The following is a 20,939-nucleotide window of genomic DNA, read 5'->3' as shown; positions in this document are numbered from 1 at the left end:
GACTACTATCCTGGAGTCTCGTTCACACCCGCAGAACCGCCTGTCCGTGCCTCTAACCATCGCATCCCCCACCACTATTTCTCTCCTAATCCCCTTCTTCCCCTTCTGGGCCTCTGAGCCTGTCTCTGTGCAGGCGATCTGGTCCTCGTGGCTTACCCCTGGAGGGTCATCCCCCTCCACAGAATCCAAAACAACATACCTATTTTGGAAGGCAATCACTGGGGATCCCTCCACTGACTGCTCACTCCCTTCCCCTCTCCCATCTGTTGCCCAGCCCTTATTATTATGGGAGACTGCCACTAGGGTACTTTCTGGTACATCACCCTTATGACTTTTACCCTTCCTAACTGTGACCCATGTGTCTTCCTTCTGAGGCCCCGGTGTGACTACCTGCTTATAACTTCTATCTATTATTTTCTCATTTTCCCTGACTAAACTGAGGTCCTCGAGCCGCAGCTCCAGCTCCCTTACACGGTCCCTCAGGAGTTGCAGTTCCACGCATCTGGCACAGATATGGACCTCCGGGAGGCAAGTCGTCTCCAGGAAGCATGGCCAATCCACCTAACCTGCACATCTTTGGAAACTAAGGGGCAATTTAGCATGGCCAATCCATCCAACCTGCACATCTTTGGACACTAAGGGGCAATTTAGCATGGCCAATCCACCTAACCTGCACATCTTTAGACACTAAGGGGCAATTGAGCATGGCCAATCCCCCTAACCTGCACATCTTTGGACACTAAGGGGCAATTTAGCATGGCCAATCCACCTAACCTGCACATCTTTAGACACTAAGGGGCAATTTAGCATGGCCAATCCACCTAACCTGCACATTCTGTTCCTGTGTTGTAATTTTCTTTGTTCTTCTTTGTTCTTTATCATTGGACACTAAACTCCACACAGTCAGTGACCCAAGCTGGGAATCGAACCCGGGTCGCTGGCACTGTGAGGCAGCAGTGCTAACCACTGTGCCACCGTGCCGCCCAATAATGGCACCCAACAAGGCCACGTCAACTACTTCATCTGACGTGTTTGTCCATCAGCTGAGGAAGTCCCATTCACAGTGACGGGTCAGAGAACAGGAATGAGACAGAGAATCTGGTGAACTGGTGCGGCAACGATAATCTCTCCCTCAATGTCAACAAAACCAAGGAGATTGTCATCGACTTCAGGAAGTAGAAAGGGTCGAGAACTTCAAGTTTCTAGGTGTCCAGATCACCAACAACCTGTCCCGGTCCCCCCCATGCCGACACTATAGTTAAGAAAGCCCCACCAACGCCTCGACTTTCTCAGAAACACTAAGGAAATTTGGCATGTCAGCTACGACTCTCACCAACTTTTACAGATGCGCCATAGAAAGCATTCTTTCTGGGTTGTATCACAGCTTGGTCTGGGGCTCCTGCTCTGCCCAAGACCGCAAGAAACTACAAAAGGTCGTGAACGTAGCCCAGTCCATCACGCAAACCAGCCTCCCATCCATTGACTCTGTCTACACTTCCCGCTGCCTCGGGAAAGCAGCCGGCATAATTAAGACCGCCCCCCCCACCCCCCGCCCCCCCCCCCCCCCCACGCCTCCCCCCCCCCCCCCCACCCTCCCCACACATTCTCTCTTCCACCTTCTTTCATCGGGAAAAAGATACAAAAGTCTGAGGTCACGTACCGACCGACTCAAGAACAGCTTCTTCCCTGCTGCTGCCGTCAGACTTTTGAATGGACCGACCTCGCATTAAGTTGATCTTTCTCTACACCCTAGCTATGACTGTAACACTACATTCTGCACTCACTCCTTTCCTTCTCTATGAACAGTATGCTTTGTCTGTATAGCGCGCAAGAAACAATACTTTTCACTGGGTGTTAATACATGTGACAATAATAAATCAAATCCAATCTAATCCAATCAGATCAATGTCATCCTTGCTGGGGCTATGGTGCTTTCCAAGGATTTCAAGTTGCTGGATAAGTTTCTCATCCCCATCTTGAGGCTGGGAGTGGGTTTAAGGAATGCCCGTAACTCCGAGGTGTCCAGGGGCGACACACATTCGCAGCCTCACCCCAGGCACCGGGAAAGGCACGGGGGGGGGAGGGGGGCGGGTGGTGGGTGCTGAGGGGGGACAGGGGGGCCGGGGCGGAGGGGGGGGGTGGTGGGTGCTGAGGGGGGACAGGGGGGCCGGGGCGGAGGGGGGGTGGGGGTGGGGGAGGGGGGGCGAGGGAGGGGGGGTGGTGGGTGCTGAGGGGGGACAGGGGGGCCGGGGCGGAGGGGGGGTGGGGGAGGGGGGGTGAGGGAGGGGGGGGTGGTGGGTGCTGAGGGGGGACAGGGGGGCCGGGGCGAAGGAGGGGTGGGGGAGGGGGGCGAGGGAGGGGGGGTGGTGGGTGCTGAGGGGGGACAGGGGGGCCGGGGCGGAGGAGGGGTGGGGGAGGGGGGCGAGGGAGGAGGGGTGGTGGGTGCTGAGGGGGGACAGGGGGGCCGGGGCGGAGGGGGGGTGGGGGGGGTGTCTGGGATCTGGTTCAGGGTGAGATGGGATTCTTGGGGATACAGCTGCTCTGAATTCTGAGGGGCCCACAGATGCGAGTGGGGGGGGGCGTCCCCGCTGGTGGTACTGCCAGGGACATCGGCAGGGGAGGGTCCACACATATGGAGGTTGGGGGCTCAGATCCGGTGAAGGAGGATAAGTGGTGACCAATCTTCTTGCTCCTCATTCTGTTCTGCAGGAAGTGAGTTTCTTTGTTTGTGCGGACGCTGTTTAACCAAGATCTTGGCTTTAACATCTCCCTTACAATTCCTTAGTTCCTGAGACCTTCTAGCATTCCCTATACCCCTTTTCCTGGACTCATCCAACTGCTCCTACATCTCCATTCGCCACTGGAAATATGCAGACCACGCCACACCTCTCCTTTACCCTTAACACATATCCCAAAGTCTCAATGTGGTCCCTATTAAAGGTCCCTCATATGGAAAAAGCTTCTCCTTACCCTGTGTCTCCCAGTTCAGAAGGTGGTTCACGTTGTCTTGTCCGTACTGCACATACATGTAGCACTAGGTCTTCCCTTGGAAGGAGGCTCATGTGCCTTCCGAATGAATTTCCCATGATCAGAGAGGGGATCTGCCCTGTCCTGCCAGCCACCATCACACACGGCTACACACAGCCAGACAAAAACCCACAATAAGGTCAATTAGTTAAGAGCCCATGGTGTTAAGGGTAAGATCCTGGCATGGATAGAGGATTGGCTGATTGGCAGAAGGCAGAGAGTGGGGATAAAGGGGTCTTTCTCAGGATGGCAGCTGGTGACTAGTGGTGTGCCTCAGGGGTCAGTGCTGGGACCACAACTTTTCACAATGTGCATTAACGATTTGGAGGAAGGAACTGAAGGCACTGTTGCTAAGTTTGCAGATGATACAAAGATATGTAGAGGGACAGGTAGTATTGAGGAAGCAGGGGGGCTGCAGAAGGACTTGGACAGGTTAGGAGAGTGGGCAAAGAAGTGGCAGATGGAATACAATGTGGAAAAGTGTGAGGTTCTGCACTTTGGAAGGAGGAATGGAGGCAGAGACTATTTTCTAAATGGGGAAATGCTTCAGAAATCAGAAACACAAAGGGACTTGGGATCATTGTTTAAGATTCTCTTAAGGTTAACGTGCAGGTTCAGTCGGCAGTTAGGAAGGCAAATGCAATGTTAGCATTCATGTCGAGAGGGCTGGAATACAAGAGCAGGGATGTACTTCTGAGGCTGTATAAGGCTCTGGTCAGACCCCATTTGGAGTATTGTGAGCAGTTTTGGGCCCCGTATCTAAGGAAGGATGTGCCGGCCTTGGAAAGGGTCCAGAGGAGGTTCACAAGAATGATCCCTGGAATGAAGAGCTTGTCGTATGAGGGACGGTTGAGGACTCTGGGTCTGTACTCGTTGGTGTTTAGAAGGATGAGGGGGGATCTTATTGAAACTTACAGGATACTGCGAGGCCTGGATAGAGTGGACGTGGAGAGGATGTTTCCATGAGTAGGAAAAATTAGAACCAGAGGGCACAACCTCAGGCTAAAGGGACGATCCTTTAAAACAGAGATGAGGAGGAATTTCTTCAGCCAGAGAGTGGTGAATCTGTGGAACTCTTTGCCGCAGAAGGCTGTGGAGGCCGGGTCATTGAGTGTCTTTAAGACGGGAGATAGATAGGTTCTTGATTAATAAGGGGATCAGGGCTTATGGGGAAAAGGCAGGAGAATGGGGATGAGAAAAATATCAGCCATGATTGAATAGCAGAGCAGCCTCGATGGGCTGAGTGGCCTCATTCTGCTCCTATGTCTTATGGTCTAATGACGCACAGGCTAAACATTCAAGACTAATGAAAAAGACTAACAAAGGGTTAAAACACGATTCTGGAGGAGATCATCTGGCTCAGACCCCGCCACCATGTGGCAGAAGAGGGTTCAGCAGCGAAGGGAAAAGCAGAATCGAATTGCAATGAGGTAATCAATCAAGTGGGTTTCCAGGGACTGAACCCTGGAAAGATGCCGAGACAAGGTGTGCAACCCCCAACCCTTGTGCTGTACCCTCAGGGGACTTGAACCCCTGTGATACTAAGGTCGTGAATGTAGCCCAGTCCATCACGCAAACCAGCCTCCCATCCATTGACTCCGTCTACACTTCCCGCTGCCTCGGGGAAAAGCAGCCGGCATAATCAAGGACCCCCACACACCCCGGACATTCTCTCTTCCACCTTCTTCCGTCGGGAAAAAGATACAAAAGTCTGAGGTCATGCACCGACCGACTCAAGAACAGCTTCTTCCCTGCTGCTGTCAGACTTTAGAATGGACCGACCTCACATTAAGTTGATCTTTCTCTCCACCCTAGCTGTGACTGTAACACTACATTCTGTACTCTCCTTTCCTTCTCTATGAACGGTATGCTTTATCCGTACAGCGCGCAAGAAACAATACTTTTCACTGTGTGTTAATACAGGTGACAATAATAAATCAAATCAAATCAAATCAGAAATTGCCGGGAGTGTCCACACAGGACAGTGTGCGCGTGGCCTGGTCAAGTTGGTTGAATGCAGCCGCAGTCTGCGAGCCCTTGGTCAGCGAGGTACCAATGCTTCCTTCCCGTTGAGACGCTCCAGGGGTTTGCAATCTCAGTTGGAAGCTCCAGGGTGCAGCTTGTGCTGGAGTACAGCTCTGCTGCTGTCGATGGCCGCCAGCGCCTCAGGGGTGCCCAGACTTGAGTTGCTAGATCAGTTCAAAGTCTGTCCCTTTGAGTACGGTGATAGATGGGAAGTTAACGAATGTCAGAAAGGAGGGAGAGCAGCAACAAGGAACGACAGAGCTTTGAACCTGACATCAGTGGCAGGGAAAATACTGCAATCGATTCGAAAGAATGTGACAGACACTGAGGATGAAATGTTACCGTCCCCTCGGTCGCCATGGGAATCGGAGCGGGTGGGGGGCGGACAACGGGAAGGTCCGTCCCGCTCGCCACGGGAATGGGAGCGGGTGGGGGGCGGACAACGGGAAGGTCCGTCCTGCCCGCCATGGGAATCGGAGCGGGTGGGGGGAGGAGGACAACGGGAAGGTCCGTCCCGCTCGCCACGGGAATGGGAGCGGGTGGGGGGCGGACAACGGGAAGGTCCGTCCCGCTCGCCATGGGAATCGGAGCAGGTGGGGGGAGGAGGACATAGAACATAGAACAGTACAGCACAGAACCAAGATCAAGCTATTGTAAGAGATAATCATTCACATGGAAGAGATAATCACTATCGAAAGAAGCTCTCACATGTTATCCTGTTATACCTATATCTTGTTAAGCATACACTTGTATCCTTTTAAGAGCACATTATCTTATCAAGCCAGCACACGTATATACACATGTATAATCGATGGAAGAACATGAAAGCTGAACAGGTCGGAAGGAACACTTAGAAGCTGAAAGTAGCTTTACAAATAAACATAAGAAAGAAGGAAAAACACGAATCTTCAAAAGTGACTTAGCTTAGCACAATGCCCCACAATGGTTGAGCAAACGACAAACTTGGCTAAATAGATAACAAACTTCAGACAAGAAGGCAGAATGTAACCACAATGGTATCATAGCACATCCATTAGTGACCAATCCCAAAGAGGACAGATATCGTAGGTCTAGTAAACAATGGTAGCCGACGAAAAGTAACCTTGGGGTCTGCAAAGATAGCCTTGAATGTGAGATAAAAATGGTGAGATATGAAGCTAAAATGTGTATAAAAAGACTGTAAGCGAGCAGGTTCATTGGATTCATCCGGAAATCCGGCTTTGTTGACTTGTATTGGAAAATAAAGCCTTGCTGCCTGGAAGATCAAGACTCAGACTCTCTATTCTGATTGGCAGACTCTCATTGCCGTCCACGGGGAACCACGGCAAATCTGGCGCTGCGAGCAGGGTAGGATTGAGATCAACCGGTGACTCAACCCCGGAGGGATCGAGGGAGACGGTGGTCCAACCGGAGCCGAGAAGTCCCCAAGCCGGCCTTCTGCCAACAAGGTAAGCAGACTTGCATGCATGTAAATCCTTGTTGTCAGAAAGAGGTTTTCGAGGCCTGGCGCACCCGGTTCTCCACTGGTCCTGGATCTCACCTGCCCAAAAGATAACCTGCATTGGTAAAGTTAAAATTGTGTAAAATATTGAGAGACTGAGTCTGATCGGAAGGGTAAATTTTGCATGTAAAAAGCACGCTTTAGTTTTATGTACTGTATTGTCCACGAATGGGTAAAAAGTGAGACGCTACAAAAACCGAATGCTAATTGATGCAATTAGGTTAGTCGAGCAGTTTGGAGCGGGATTCCAGGTTACAACTTGCCCAAGGAGAGTAAGTGTAGGCAAGCCTGCCAGTCCAAACCTACCCAGGACCTCGGAGAGAGAGACGTCAGCCGAGAGGAAGGAGAGATCTAGGAGAGATTGGTCTCCTACCTGATATAGTAATTAAGGACCTACGTTGATCGCCGGAAGAAGAGAGGGGATAGGTAGTGAAATAAAGTAAAGGGGCTACAAGGAGAAGCCTGAAAAGGTTGATCTGGAATAGCGGTGTAAGCAGCTGTTGGTAAATGTGGAGTGTAAAGCAGGATCACGACAGTGATGAATCACGTAGGAATATTGCAGTAATAGATTTCTTAAGTAGTGGTGTTAACACACATTTTTTTAGAGAAGATCTAGTAAAAATAGTTGGAGGAGGTTTTAGGGAGTGGTATGAGGGTGAGAGAAATGCCCTGCTAAGGAGAATAACTGAAGTAGTTAATTTGGAGGAAGTGAATAAGGAGTGGCCATCCGTAAATTGGGACGAAATAATATACAAAAACTGGACGAGTGAAGCAGTAGCAGAAACATTGACAGAATTAATAGAAGAAATCAGACCAAGTAAGGCTCTGTTGGAAATCAGTGAGCAAGTGGAGGCATATTATCCACTAGCAGAAGAAAAAGGATTATCACCAGGAGAGGGAAGAACAGGGAAGCAAATACTGAGACCTCGGTTGGAAATACAGGTGTCAGTCAGGGAAGTGCAGTGGGAAGATAGTCCAAGGACAGAAAAAGGGAAAACAGTATATCGCATAAAAATAACAATAGTGCCAAATACAAATATATCAGGGGATAACAAGCCACACGGCAGCACAAAGAAACAAAGCATACCATATCAAGCCAAGAAATTCTGGGAGGAAAGTACCCGGCCCTGAAAGGAGAATAGCCCATATCTCCAAAAGGTGGACCAAGGGAACAAGTAAATTAAACACACAGTGGCCAGAGGGAGGCACCTGGTGTACAGAAAGATGTGAGGATCAGAAAGGATTGGTAAAGAACTATAAACTGAGGGATAAATCACAAAAGAGAAAGGAGAAAAGAAGTAAAGAATTGGAGATACTAACATTATTTGAAAAGGAAGGAAAAGAGAAAAAGCGCATATGGAAAATGCAAATGCCAGTTCAGATTCAGGAAAAGGAGAAATTGGAAGACCCAAATATAGCCCCGCCTCCTTATAAGGAGAACCAAGATTCTACTGGACTGCATCCAGTAATAAAGGGGACAGTGAATTTTGAGGGGGAATAAGAAATGAAGGACGTGACCCACGAACAATGGGAAGAGCAGGAGACGGAAAGAAAGGCAAAGAGGGAAGAAGAAGGTACTAAGGTGGAAGAGGAGCTGGATAAAATACGCCATATGAGGCGAGAGTTGGAAGAAGAGATGGTTCGGGTGAGAGTGAGTGCTAAAATGGGCAAATAGAAAAATGGCGGAAGAACAGAGCAGAGAAAGTGTGGAGGCAGAGGGAAGTGAGGTAGGGTATGAAGGAGAGGTGGACAAGGAAGAATGGGAAAAAAAATGTAAACAGAGCAAGGGAATTGCAGAAAGAAAAGGAAACAAGACAGAAATACAATGGATCCCCCCGATAAAAGAGACACGTAGAGAATCGGAAGAGGGAGAATCCACCAGTGCGAGTGAGGAGGAAGGAGATAAAATAGTAAAAAAGGGGACAGGAAAGCCAGATCGAAAAAGGAAACCACCTGCAAAATTCGGAGAAAGAGACTGGGAAGATCCAAGGGTATGTCCCGTAGTAGTAAAAGGAAATAGAGCACGGTACATTCCATGGTCAGGACAGGACCTACCCAATTTAATTAGTGAATTACCAAATATCATGGATGGGGCCGGAAGGTGGATCGGACAGCTGGAGGCAGGAATGGTAGGAAAAAGAATGGCCCTGGGAGGTATCAAAGCTCTCCTAACAAAAGTGCTGGGAATGAACCAAATGGCTGAAGTCATGAGACTTGCTGAGATTCCTACTGCAGCAAATGACCCAAATGTGGATGGAGTGCTCATGGATGAATACCGCCCACTTATCCGGCAAGCACTGAGGGGACTGTACCCTAACCGTGTAGATCTAAAAACATTAAAAGGAGAACCACTGGGAGAGGAGGAAAATGCTGCAACTTATGTTGAAAATCAGTTAAAAAGGTGGAGAAGGGACACGGAAAGAGACATCCTGACAGACCCCCTAACTAATGCCATGTTCCGAGCAGCCATCTTAGAAGGCCTACCGGCTTCAGCTAAATCTAGATTGGATGAAGTAGTGGGACTGGAATCAAAAACTTACAGGGAATTTCTGGACTATGTTATCCACGCAGTAGAGAGACACCGTAAAGAGGAGAATGCAGATAAACAATTAAAAGAAGTACAGCGTAAGCTCCTGCAGGCGCAGTTAGAAGAAATAAAAGCTAAACAAAAATCAAAAGAGGACCCCGCTCCCAAGAAAATGGCACCCATAATAACTGAAGTGGTTACTGAAGAAATCCCCACCCAACACCAGAGAGGAGTGGAGAGGGAGGTCAGCCTATTATAACCTATAATGTAATCTCTGGTTTCCCGCTGCCCATGAACCAACGGGGGTACAATCCAAATTATCAGACAACATGGAAACCTCAAAATCAGAATAATTGGAGCGGAAAAGGACAAGGACAGGGGAATGGAAAAGTACCCTATCAAAACCAGAGGGGACAAAATCAAGGATATAATCAAGGCCCCAGGGGAGGACCACCTGGCCCTCCAGGGGTTTGCTGGGGATGTGGGGAAGCAGGGCACATAAAAAGAAATTGTCCCCAAAGCAACTATAGACAAGGAGGTCAACAACAAATGAGTCAGCAAATGATGCAAGTGCCAACCAGTGACTGCCCAATGAGTCAGGGGCCAGTAAATCACCAGAGTTTCCTATAGGGAGGCCCAGAGAAGCCCAAAATGGTAGGCCGGTATGTACAAATAACGGACACAGCAAATCAAGAACCTGTAATCAATGTTAGAATAGGGGGGGTTGAGATCCCCATGATGATAGATACAGGAGCTACTTGTACGTGCATACAGGAAAAATATGCAGGACACCTACCATTGTCAGGTCAGTTTGTGAAAACTATGGGGTTCTCGGGGAAAGCAGTATTGACTCAAATGACGATGCCGGTGTCTATCACCGTTGGAAACAAAACCACTCATGTGCCTGTGTTAATATGTAGTAAAACGCCACTGAATTTGTTGGGCCGGGATGCAATCTTAGGGTTAGGGTTAAAATTAGAATGCACAACTCAAGGAATCAATCTGACGGGAATGTATGTAATTAGGGTAATGGGAGAGGAGTGGGCCAATGTATATTGGCTAGGGGATATAGAGGAACAAATTAAAAAGCAGGTATGGGAAACTTGGGGGACATTTATAGAGGCACAGATTCCAAACACTGAATGGCCAAAAACTGAGCTACATCGCACAATGATTTTTGATAAAATGCAACAGTCAGAGATACAGGAGAAGTGGAATAAAGAGGCAGGACAAGAACAGGAAATAAATTCAGACAGCATTTTAATCGGACCAGAGGGAGCAGCCCTCACGATCACAAAGAATGAATGCGTCAGAAAATGGTTCTCAGTGCCTGAGACAGAACCACATGTTACGCTAAAGGTGAATCCTGATTACAGACCAAAGGATTTGGGACTCATGGCGTTTAGGGCACAGGAACTGGAATTTATTAAAACCAACAATGAGAACATTTGGATGTCCCGACTGACGGACAAATGATGAAAATATCTGTTAATGCAAGGATGACTGGAAAACCAAAGGAGGTAAGAATAGAGTTAAAAGGTAAAGAAGTAGAGCAAGAATGGAGAGCAAAGTTAGAAAAAGATTTAGATTCTCTCCCTAAAGAGTTGTGGTCAAAGAACGACACAGATGTAGGCAAAGTTAAAACAGCTACCCCAGTCGAAGTAAAATTGAAGCCAGGATGTCAAGGACCTTATAAACCACAATATCCAATCAAGGCAGAAGCAGTAAAAGGCATAAGAGAAACAATCAGAGGATTAGTAGACGCAGGGGTGTTAAAAGAAACCCGAAGTAAATGTAACACACCCTTATTACCAGTTAAAAAGGCAGATGGGGAAAAGTGGAGGTTAGTACACGACCTGAGAGCAGTTAATGAAGTGGTTGAAAATATGCCAGTCGAAGTCCCTAACCCCTACACCTTATTGACTAACATACCGTCTGAAAGCAGATGGTTTACAGTCATAGACTTATGCTCAGCATTTTTCAGTGTGCCCTTGGCACAAGCGAGTCAGTACTTATTTGCTTTTACGTATGAGGGAAAACAATACACATACAATAGAATGCCCCAGGGATTCAAACATTCCCCACATGAATTCAACCAAGTGTTGAGAGCAGATTTAGCAGGGATACAACTAGAAGGAACACTGATACAATATGTGGATGACTTGTTGTTGTGTACAGAAACAAAGGAACAATGTAGGGAAGAAAGTTTAAAACTGCTGGAAAAGCTGGCAAAAGGAGGACATAAAGTGTCAAGGAAGAAATTACAGTTCTGTCAAAGAAAAGTAGAATATCTTGGGAGGGAAATAACAATTGGACAAAAAAGAATAGCTCACCAGCAGATAGAAGCTGTGTTAAGAATCCCAAAACCACAGACAGTGAGACAGATGATGACATTCCTGGGAATGACAGGATTTCGTTCAGAATGGATAGAGAACTATGCAGAAAAAACACAAGCGTTAAGGAAAATAATGAAAGAGGCCGGATGTGAGGAGTTAAAAGCGATCTTGATATGGGACAGGGAGGCCTCAGAAGCATTTGATAACGTGAAACAAGAGATGTTGCAAGCACCAGCACTGATGCTGCCTTCGTATGATAAACCCTTTGACCTTTTTGTTAGCAACAGGGAAACAGGATTCGCAACTGCTGTGTTAATGCAGGACAGCTGTAAAGGAAGAAAGAAACAAGCAGTAGCTTATTATAGCACCAAGTTAGATGATGTGGCCCTGGGGTACCCTCCATGTTATCAGGGTTTGGCAGCTGCTTGGTGGGCTTACGAAAAAGCAGCTACCATCACAATGGGATATTTAATAAACATACATGTACACCACAAAGTAGCTGAATTGATTGAGCAAGGAAAGTTTGTGCTGACACCTGCTAGGATCCATCATTATCGAATGCTAACCACATTTCCAGATATCACAATAATAAAGTGCAACAGAGTAAATCCAGCTGATTACATGCCATTACCTCATGAAGGAGAAGAACATGAATGCTTAAGAGAAGCAAAAACATTTATGAAACTGAGAGAAGATTTAAAAGCAGAGGGACTAGTGACAGAAGGGAAAAGGACACTGTATGTAGATGGCTCATGTTACAGGGATCACTTAGGAAACCACGCAGGCTATGCCATAGTTGAACAGATGTGGAGATGCCGGCGTTGGACTGTGGTAAACACAGTAAGAAGTTTAACTTCTTACATAGTTGAACATAAACTTCTTACATAGTTGAACAGAGACAAGGAGGGCTTGAAGTTATAGAAGCAGAAAAATGTGAACAGCCCTGTTCGGCCCAGCTAGCAGAACTTAAGGCACTAACCAGAGCATGTGAATTAGCAAAAGGGGAGGTAGTAGAAGTGTATACAGATTCGGCTTATGCACATGGAGTGTGTCATCTGTTTGGATCAATCTGGAAACAGAGAGGCTTTATGAAAAGTAGTGGGGGACCAATACAGCATGAAAACCAAATAAAAGCCTTGATACAAGCTATGATGGGCCCAAAAGAATTGGCTATAATCAAGTCTCAGGCCACAAAAAGGGAAAAGATAATGTGACTAAAGGAAATGCAAAAGCTGACAAAGCAGCTAGAGAAGCATCAGGATGTACGCCAACTACAATAGCTCCAGTGGAAGTAGCAGAACCACATCCAGGACCAGGGGTAGGGAGTATCATTCCCCAGCCCACTTTAGAAGACGTAGTGCAAATACAGGAGGACGCTGGAATAGCTGAAAAAACCACGTGGAAAGAACGGGGAGCGATACAAGGACAGCAGGATAGACTGTGGCGAAATGGAGAGGATTGGTAATAGCACCCACAGCTTTACTAACCCTACTAATAAGTGAAGCACATGGAGTTGACCACTGTGCAAGAGGAGAAGTGATCAGGAAGATTAAGAAGGAAGGATTTTGGTCACCATACTTACAGAGTTCCATTGATTACATGCTAAGTCAGTGTGAGGTGTGTGCGCAGAACAATATCAGGAAAAGCATAACTGCCCCAATAGGACATATACCCATTCCTGAGGGACCATTTAAACACCTGTGTATGGATTATGTGGACATGGGAAAAAAGATAAAGGGGAAAAGATATATGTTGGTAGTCATTGACAGATTCAGCAGATGGATAGAAGCAACACCATCTAAAGATCAAGGGTCAGGAACAGTGATCAACTTCCTGACAAAAGAAGTCACCCCAAGATTTGGCATACCAGCCCAATTAAGTTCAGATAATGGATCTGCATTTGTAGGAAGAGTACTGAGAGAAACCCTCTCAGTGCTCCGAGTGAAACAGAAATTTGGCTGTGTCTACCATCCTCAGTCACAGGGAATGGTAGAAAGGGCAAATGGAGTTCTTAAGGCCAAAATAAGCAAGATCTGTAGCGATACAGGGAAAAACTGGATTGATGCCCTGCCACTAGCCTTAATGCAATGCCGAAGTCAGGAGAATAGAATAACACACTTAAGTCCACATGAGATGATGACGGGGAAACTAATGCCCGTGCCAAAGATTAGGGGAATGGGAGGCCCTACACTGGAATGTTTAGATCAAGACGCTAAAGAGTACATGCAGCAATTAACTGTTATACATAGAACTATATTTGAACCGGAAAAAGCCAAGGAGGAAGAAAGCCCAGCGGCTGACCACCGAATCAGACCTGGAGATCGAGTATACATCAGGAAATTCCGAAGGCGCTGGGACGAACCAAGAAGAGAAGGACCTTTCGATGTTACCAGAGTTTCGCCCACAGCCTGACAAGTAGAAGGCAGTACACTGTGGTACCATTTAAATCATTGTACTAGGACAATACCAGGTATAGGGGAAGATAGAGAAGCTGACAAAATTGGAAGCCCGGATAGGAGTAGTCGTGGGAACGAAGAAAACACAGGAGAGAGTTCCAATAGTTTTGTGCCAGATCAAAATAAAGATGCAGAGAGGGAGGATAGTGAGGATAGCATTGAGTTTGAGTTGGATGATGGGCCAGATGATGTTCCTGGCCCCAGTACAGGAGATGAGGAAGAAGGGGCAGCAGCTCCCGCCCCCTTCCCAACTTGGGACTTGGAAACCATTGCTATCGAAGACTTCCTGGATGGATAATAGAGGACAGTTTATAACAGATACAACACTAAAAGGCCGAGAAAGTAGGCAAATGTGGAAAATAAAACCAAAAGAACTAACAAACAGCAAGATGGGTAAAGAGGATAATAGGGATTCTACCTATTATCAACTAAGGAAAAGAAGCCACAAGCGGTCAGTAGCAGCAGATACAATTTGGGAAAAAGCACAGGGAAATGAGTGGTGGAAATGGGCTGAATACACAGGATACAAAAATAATAATGGGAAGGAGTGTGTAATATGTGCCTCAGAGAAACCTCATACCTGGATAATAGATATACCTTGGGGATCAAAGAATTGTAGAGATTGGCAGCAAAAATGGAAAAGAGAGAATTGTCAAAACAAATATCCAACCTATGAGCGAAAGTACACTATCGGGGGCCAGACATTCACTGCTCAAGTAAAAAATTGTTCAGAATCCACTTGCAATAATTTGTGCACTGGGAAGGCACCTGTGTGCCAATATCACTGTATCTTATATGCAGGGGTAGGAAGAGGTACGTATAATTTGACCCACAGATGTCCAAAATGGCCTAAAACGACAGTAGAAGTAGCCCCAAAAGAATGGAAAATGAAACCAGCTTTGTTGATTCAAGATTGTTACTGGAGAAAAAATAATAAGGGAACTAAATTAGGAAATTACACAGGGGATTGCGAAAGAATATGGAACATAGGGGATGTCCGTAGTCTATATGTGCCACAAAAAGGGGGAACACCACCTCCCGCACAAGTCTTGGAATCACAGGTAAACCAATTAGCTGGTGGCTATGTGATCCCAAAAAGGGATTAATGGCAAAACTGCCGGTGGATTGGATTGGATTGTGTGCTCGGGTCATGCTGGCACAAAATACCGTCCTGCTACCGATGGAACATGAAATGGGAGTTCAGAGAGTGAGAAGGTCATACATACCTAATCCAGAAATAAAGTTAGATGCAATAGGACAACCTCGTGGAATCCCCAATGAATTTAAAGCGAGACATGAGATAGCTGCGGGGTTTGAATCCATTCTAATTTGGATTACCCCCAACAAAAACACTGAATGGATTAATTACATTTATTACAATCAGCAGAGATTCATTAACTACACTGATGAGGCTCTTACTGCACTAGGTGAGCAGTTAGATGCAACTAGCAAAATGGCTTGGCAGAATAGACAAGCACTAGATTGGCTATTAGCAGAAAAAGGGGGTGTATGTGTTATGTTTGGAGATCAATGCTGTACATTCATCCCTAACAACACTGATCCAAAAGGTTCATTCACTAAAGCTATGACCAAATTACAAAGTCTAAGGAAAGAAATACATGAAAATGCTGGATTTGGCCATAATGTTTGGAATTGGCTTGATAATGTATTCGGACAATGGGGAGCATGGTTTGCAAAGGCAGGGGTTATAGCAGTAGTAATAATGATCATAATTGGATTAATCCTTTGTTGTTTACTGCCTGCTTTGAGATCTTTTATCACCAGACTAATGATGCGACAAATGGTAGTACGAATAAACAGTGAACAAATCCCCGAACAAGAAGTCAAAGAATGGGGTCAAGTTGAATTAGCCCCACCGAATAGACTCTGGGAATGGGAACCTGTCTCGGGGGCAGGGAATTCATATGGTGTTCGTGGAAGTGGAAATGACTAGGGTTGGGAAGCATTTTCCGATCGGGGCCATTGTGATCTCCTGGACTCGTTTCGATCGCCTCAGGGGGTCGGAGAGGAATTTCCCAGATTTTTTTTTTTCCCCATATTGGCCCTGGGGTTTTTCACTCTGGGTTTTCGCCTCTCCCTGGAGATCACATGGTCTGGAATGGGGGGGTGGGGGTGAGTTAATAGGTTGTAATGAACAAAGCATCGTAGCTGTGAGGGACAGCTCGGTGGATAGGATATTGGTATGTAGATAGGCTGGAAAATTGGGCGGGGATCCTGGATTCAGGATTCAATCCTGGACCGGGGAGCGGCGCGGGCTTGGAGGGCCGAAGGGCCTGTTCCTGTGCTGTATTGTTCTTTGTTCTTTGTTCTTTGATAACTATGATTGAGACTGACACTCCTCATCTTGCAAACTAACATTAAAGACTGCGAGAAAGGGAAATATATAACATCACATCGAGCAACATGTGGGAAGGAAAAACTGTACAACCTTGGATGACGTTGGCTGATAACTTTACGGCCTACAATGGAACTTACTTTATATGCGGTACAAAGGCATATCCCTGGCTTCCTGTGAACTGGACAGGCTCCTGTTATCTGGGATATGTAGTCCCCTATATGCACCACCTGCCCTCTCTCCAAAGCCACCCTTCACGAGCAAAACGAACAATCAGTAAGACTGACTGGTTCTTTATGATGGCCTTTCCATTATATGGGACAGGAAGAACGGCAAACGAGTTAATTCTGATGGCCTCAGCCCTGGAACAACTGGCTAATATCACTGCAGCTGAAGCTCGAACAACAGGGCAAGCCTTGACAGAAGTATCAGCAGAGCTGATGGCAGTCCGCACAGTAGCACTGCAAAATAGACTGGCTTTGGATTATCTATTGGCTTCACAGGGAGGAACGTGTGCCATAATTGAACAAGAATGCTGCACTTACATACCAGATAAATCTGAGAATATAACTAACCTTGCGAAACATATATAGACACAAGCAGACCAACTCCAAAAGATAGGTCACAAATTCCATGATTATAGTCCACCTGGATGGTTGGGATGGTTGGGACATGGGATGTTTGATTGGATTTTTAAAGCAATTATGTTACTGCTACTTATAATAATAGTGATAGCTCTAGCAGGATGCTTATTTCGGTGTGTAATAAACAGGGCAATAGTACAAAAGTGAATAAGCGGGGATACTATGACCCTAGATATGCCAAAGAAACCATACAAATAGAGGGAAGTACTTAATGAAATAATCAAGTAAAAATCAAGGAGGGAGAGATGTATTAATGCAAAATGTATTTTGATGTATTGCCAGGTAAAGGAGATCTAGAGGAGCAGCTTACAATTAGGCTATTAATAAACAAACTATAAAAATTGAAAGGGATATTGATCCCACACTTAAGCCCCTCCACATTTCCTAAACCTAAACATAGCTAAACATATATTGGGGAATATGCATCATAAAATAGTTAAGTGAGACTAGGAATAGTCTCAAAGGGGGGACATGTAAGAGATAATCATTCACATGGAAGAGATAATCACTATCGAAAGAAGCTCTCACATGTTATCCTGTTATACCTATATCTTGTTAAGCATACACTTGTATCCTTTTAAGAGCACATTATCTTATCAAGCCAGCACACGTATATACACATGTATAATCGATGGAAGAACATGAAAGCTGAACAGGTCGGAAGGAACACTTAGAAGCTGAAAGTAGCTTTACAAATAAACATAAGAAAGAAGGAAAAACACGAATCTTCAAAAGTGACTTAGCTTAGCACAATGCCCCACAATGGTTGAGCAAACGACAAACTTGGCTAAATAGATAACAAACTTCAGACAAGAAGGCAGAATGTAACCACAATGGTATCATAGCACATCCATTAGTGACCAATCCCAAAGAGGACAGATATCGTAGGTCTAGTAAACAATGGTAGCCGACGAAAAGTAACCTTGGGGTCTGCAAAGATAGCCTTGAATGTGAGATAAAAATGGTGAGATATGAAGCTAAAATGTGTATAAAAAGACTGTAAGCGAGCAGGTTCATTGGATTCATCCGGAAATCCGGCTTTGTTGACTTGTATTGGAAAATAAAGCCTTGCTGCCTGGAAGATCAAGACTCAGACTCTCTATTCTGATTGGCAGACTCTCATTGCCGTCCACGGGGAACCACGGCACTATCCCACTCCCTATCATCCTGGTGTGCTCCATGTGCCTATCCAATAACCGCTTCAATGTTACTAAAGTTTCTGACTCCACTATCACTGCAGGCAGTCCATTCCACACCCCAACCACTCTCTGCGTAAAGAACCTACCTCTGATATCCTTCCTATATCTCCCACCATGAACCCTATAGTTATGCCCCCTTGTAATAGAACATAGAAAGCCACAGCACAAACAGGCCCTTCGGCCCACAAGTTGCGCCGATCACATCCCCACCTCTAGGCCTATCTATAGCCCTCAATCCCATTAAATCCCATGTACTCATCCAGAAGTCTCTTAAAAGACCCCAACGAGTTTGCCTCCACCACCACCGACGTCAGCCGATTCCACTCACCCACCACCCTCTGAGTGAAAAACTTACCCCTGACATCTCCTCTGTACCTACCCCCCAGCACCTTAAACCTGTGTCCTCTCGTAGCAACCATTTCAGCCCTTGGAAATAGCCTCTGAGAGTCTACCCTATCCAGACCTCTCAACATCTTGTAAACCTCTATCAGGTCACCTCTCATCCTTCGTCTCTCCAGGGAGAAGAGACCAAGCTCCCTCAACCTATCCTCATAAGGCATGCCCCCCAATCCAGGCAACATCCTTGTAAATCTCCTCTGCACCCTTTCAATGGCTTCAACATCTTTCCTGTAATGAGGTGACCAGAACTGCGCGCAGTACTCCAAGTGGGGTCTAACCAGGGTCCTATAAAGCTGCAGCATTATCTCCCGACTCCTAAACTCAATCCCTCGATTAATGAAGGCTAGTACGCCGTACGCCTTCTTGACCGCATCCTCCACCTGCGAGGCCGATTTAAGAGTCCTATGGACCCGGACCCCAAGGTCCTTCTGATCCTCTACACTGCTAAGAATGGTACCCTTCATATTATACTGCTGCTTCATCCCATTGGATCTGCCAAAATGGATCACTACACACTTATCCGGGTTGAAGTCCATCTGCCACTTCTCCGCCCAGTCTTGCATTCTATCTATGTCTCGCTGCAACTTCTGACATCCCTCCAAACTATCCACAACACCACCTACCTTGGTGTCGTCAGCAAACTTACCAACCCATCCCTCCACTTCCTCATCCAGGTCATTTATGAAAATGACAAACAGCAAGGGTCCCAGTACAGATCCCTGGGGCACTCCACTGGTCACTGACCTTCATGCAGAGAAAGACCCCTCCACAGCCACTCTCTGCCTTCTGCAGGCAAGCCAGTTCTGGATCCACAAGGCAACAGCCCCTTGGATCCCATGCCCTCTCACTTTCTCAAGAAGTCTTGCATGGGGGACCTTATCGAACGCCTTGCTGAAGTCCATATAGACCACATCCACCGCTCTCCCTTCGTCAATGTGTTTGGTCACATTTTCAAAGAACTCAACCAGGCTCGTAAGGCACGACCTGCCCTTGACAAAGCCGTGCTGACTACTTTTGATCATACTAAACTTCTCTAGATGATCATAAATCCTGTCTCTCAGGATCCTCTCCATCAACTTACCAACCACTGAGGTTAGACTCACCGGTCGGTAATTTCCCGGGCTGTCCCTGTTCCCTTTCTTGAATATAGGGACCACATCTGCAATCCTCCAATCCTCCGGAACCTCTCCCGTCTCCATCGACGATGCAAAGATCATCGCCAAAGGCTCCGCAATCTCCTCCCTCGCCTCCCACAGTAACCTGGGGTACATCCCATCCGGTCCCGGCGACTTACCAACCTTGATGCCATTCAATAGTTCCAACACATCCTCTTTCTTTATGTCCACATGCTCGATCCTTTCTGTCCACCGCAAACCAGCAGTACAACCACCCAGATCCCTTTCCACCGTGAATACCGAGGTAAAGTATTCATTAAGCACCTCCGCCAGTTCTAACGGTTCCGCACAAACTTTTCCCCCTTCACCTTATAAGGGTCCTATGCCTTCACATCTCATCCTTTTACTCTTGACATATTTGTAGAAAGCCTTGGGATTCTCCTTAATCTTACCCGCCAAGGCCTTCTCATGACCCCTTCTCGCTCTCCTAATTTCCTTCTTAAGCTCCTTCCTACATCCCGTATACTCCTCTAAATCCTTAACACCTCCTAGCTCTCTGAACCTTCTGTACGCCTCTCTTTTCTTATTCACCAGGTTCATCACAACCTTCGTGCACCACGGTTCCCGTACCTTACCAACACCCCCCTGTCTCATCGGAACGTTGTCATGCAGAGCTCCAGACAAACATTCCTTGAAAATCCTCCACTTTCCTTCGGTACTTTTCCCCAAGAATGCCTCCTTCCAATTTACCCGTCTAATTTCCTCCCTGATGACACTGTATTTCCCTTTACTCCAGAGAAACACTTTCCTAGCCTGCCTGATCCTATCTCTTTCCAATGCTATCGTGAAGGAGATAGAATTATGATCGCTATCCCCAAGATGCTCACCCACCGAGAGATCCTCCACCTGTCCAGGTTCATTAGCCAGCACCAGATCAAGTACAGCCTCTCCTCTAGTAGGCTTATCCACATACTGTGTCAGGAAACTCTCCTGGACACACCTAACAAACTCCTCTCCATCCAAACCCCTAGCCCTAGGGATATTCCAATCTATGTTTGGGAAATTAAAATCTCCCATCACGACAACTCTGTTATTCCTACATCTCTCCAGGATCTGTTTCCCCATCTGCTCCTCAATATCTCTGTTACTATTGGGCGGCCTATAGAAAACACCCAGCAAAGTTACCGACCCCTTCCTGTTCCTAACCTCCACCCACAGAGACTCCGTAGTCAATCCCTCCACGGCATCCATCTTCTCTACAGCCGTGACACTATCCCTGATCAACAGTGCCATTCCCCCCCCTCTCTTGCCTCCCTCCCTGTCCTTCCTGAAACATCTAAAACCCGGCACCTGA

Source organism: Mustelus asterias, unplaced genomic scaffold, assembly GCF_964213995.1.
Source record: "Mustelus asterias unplaced genomic scaffold, sMusAst1.hap1.1 HAP1_SCAFFOLD_605, whole genome shotgun sequence".
Lineage (NCBI taxonomy): Eukaryota > Metazoa > Chordata > Chondrichthyes > Carcharhiniformes > Triakidae > Mustelus > Mustelus asterias.
This window is presented reverse-complemented; position numbering follows the sequence as displayed.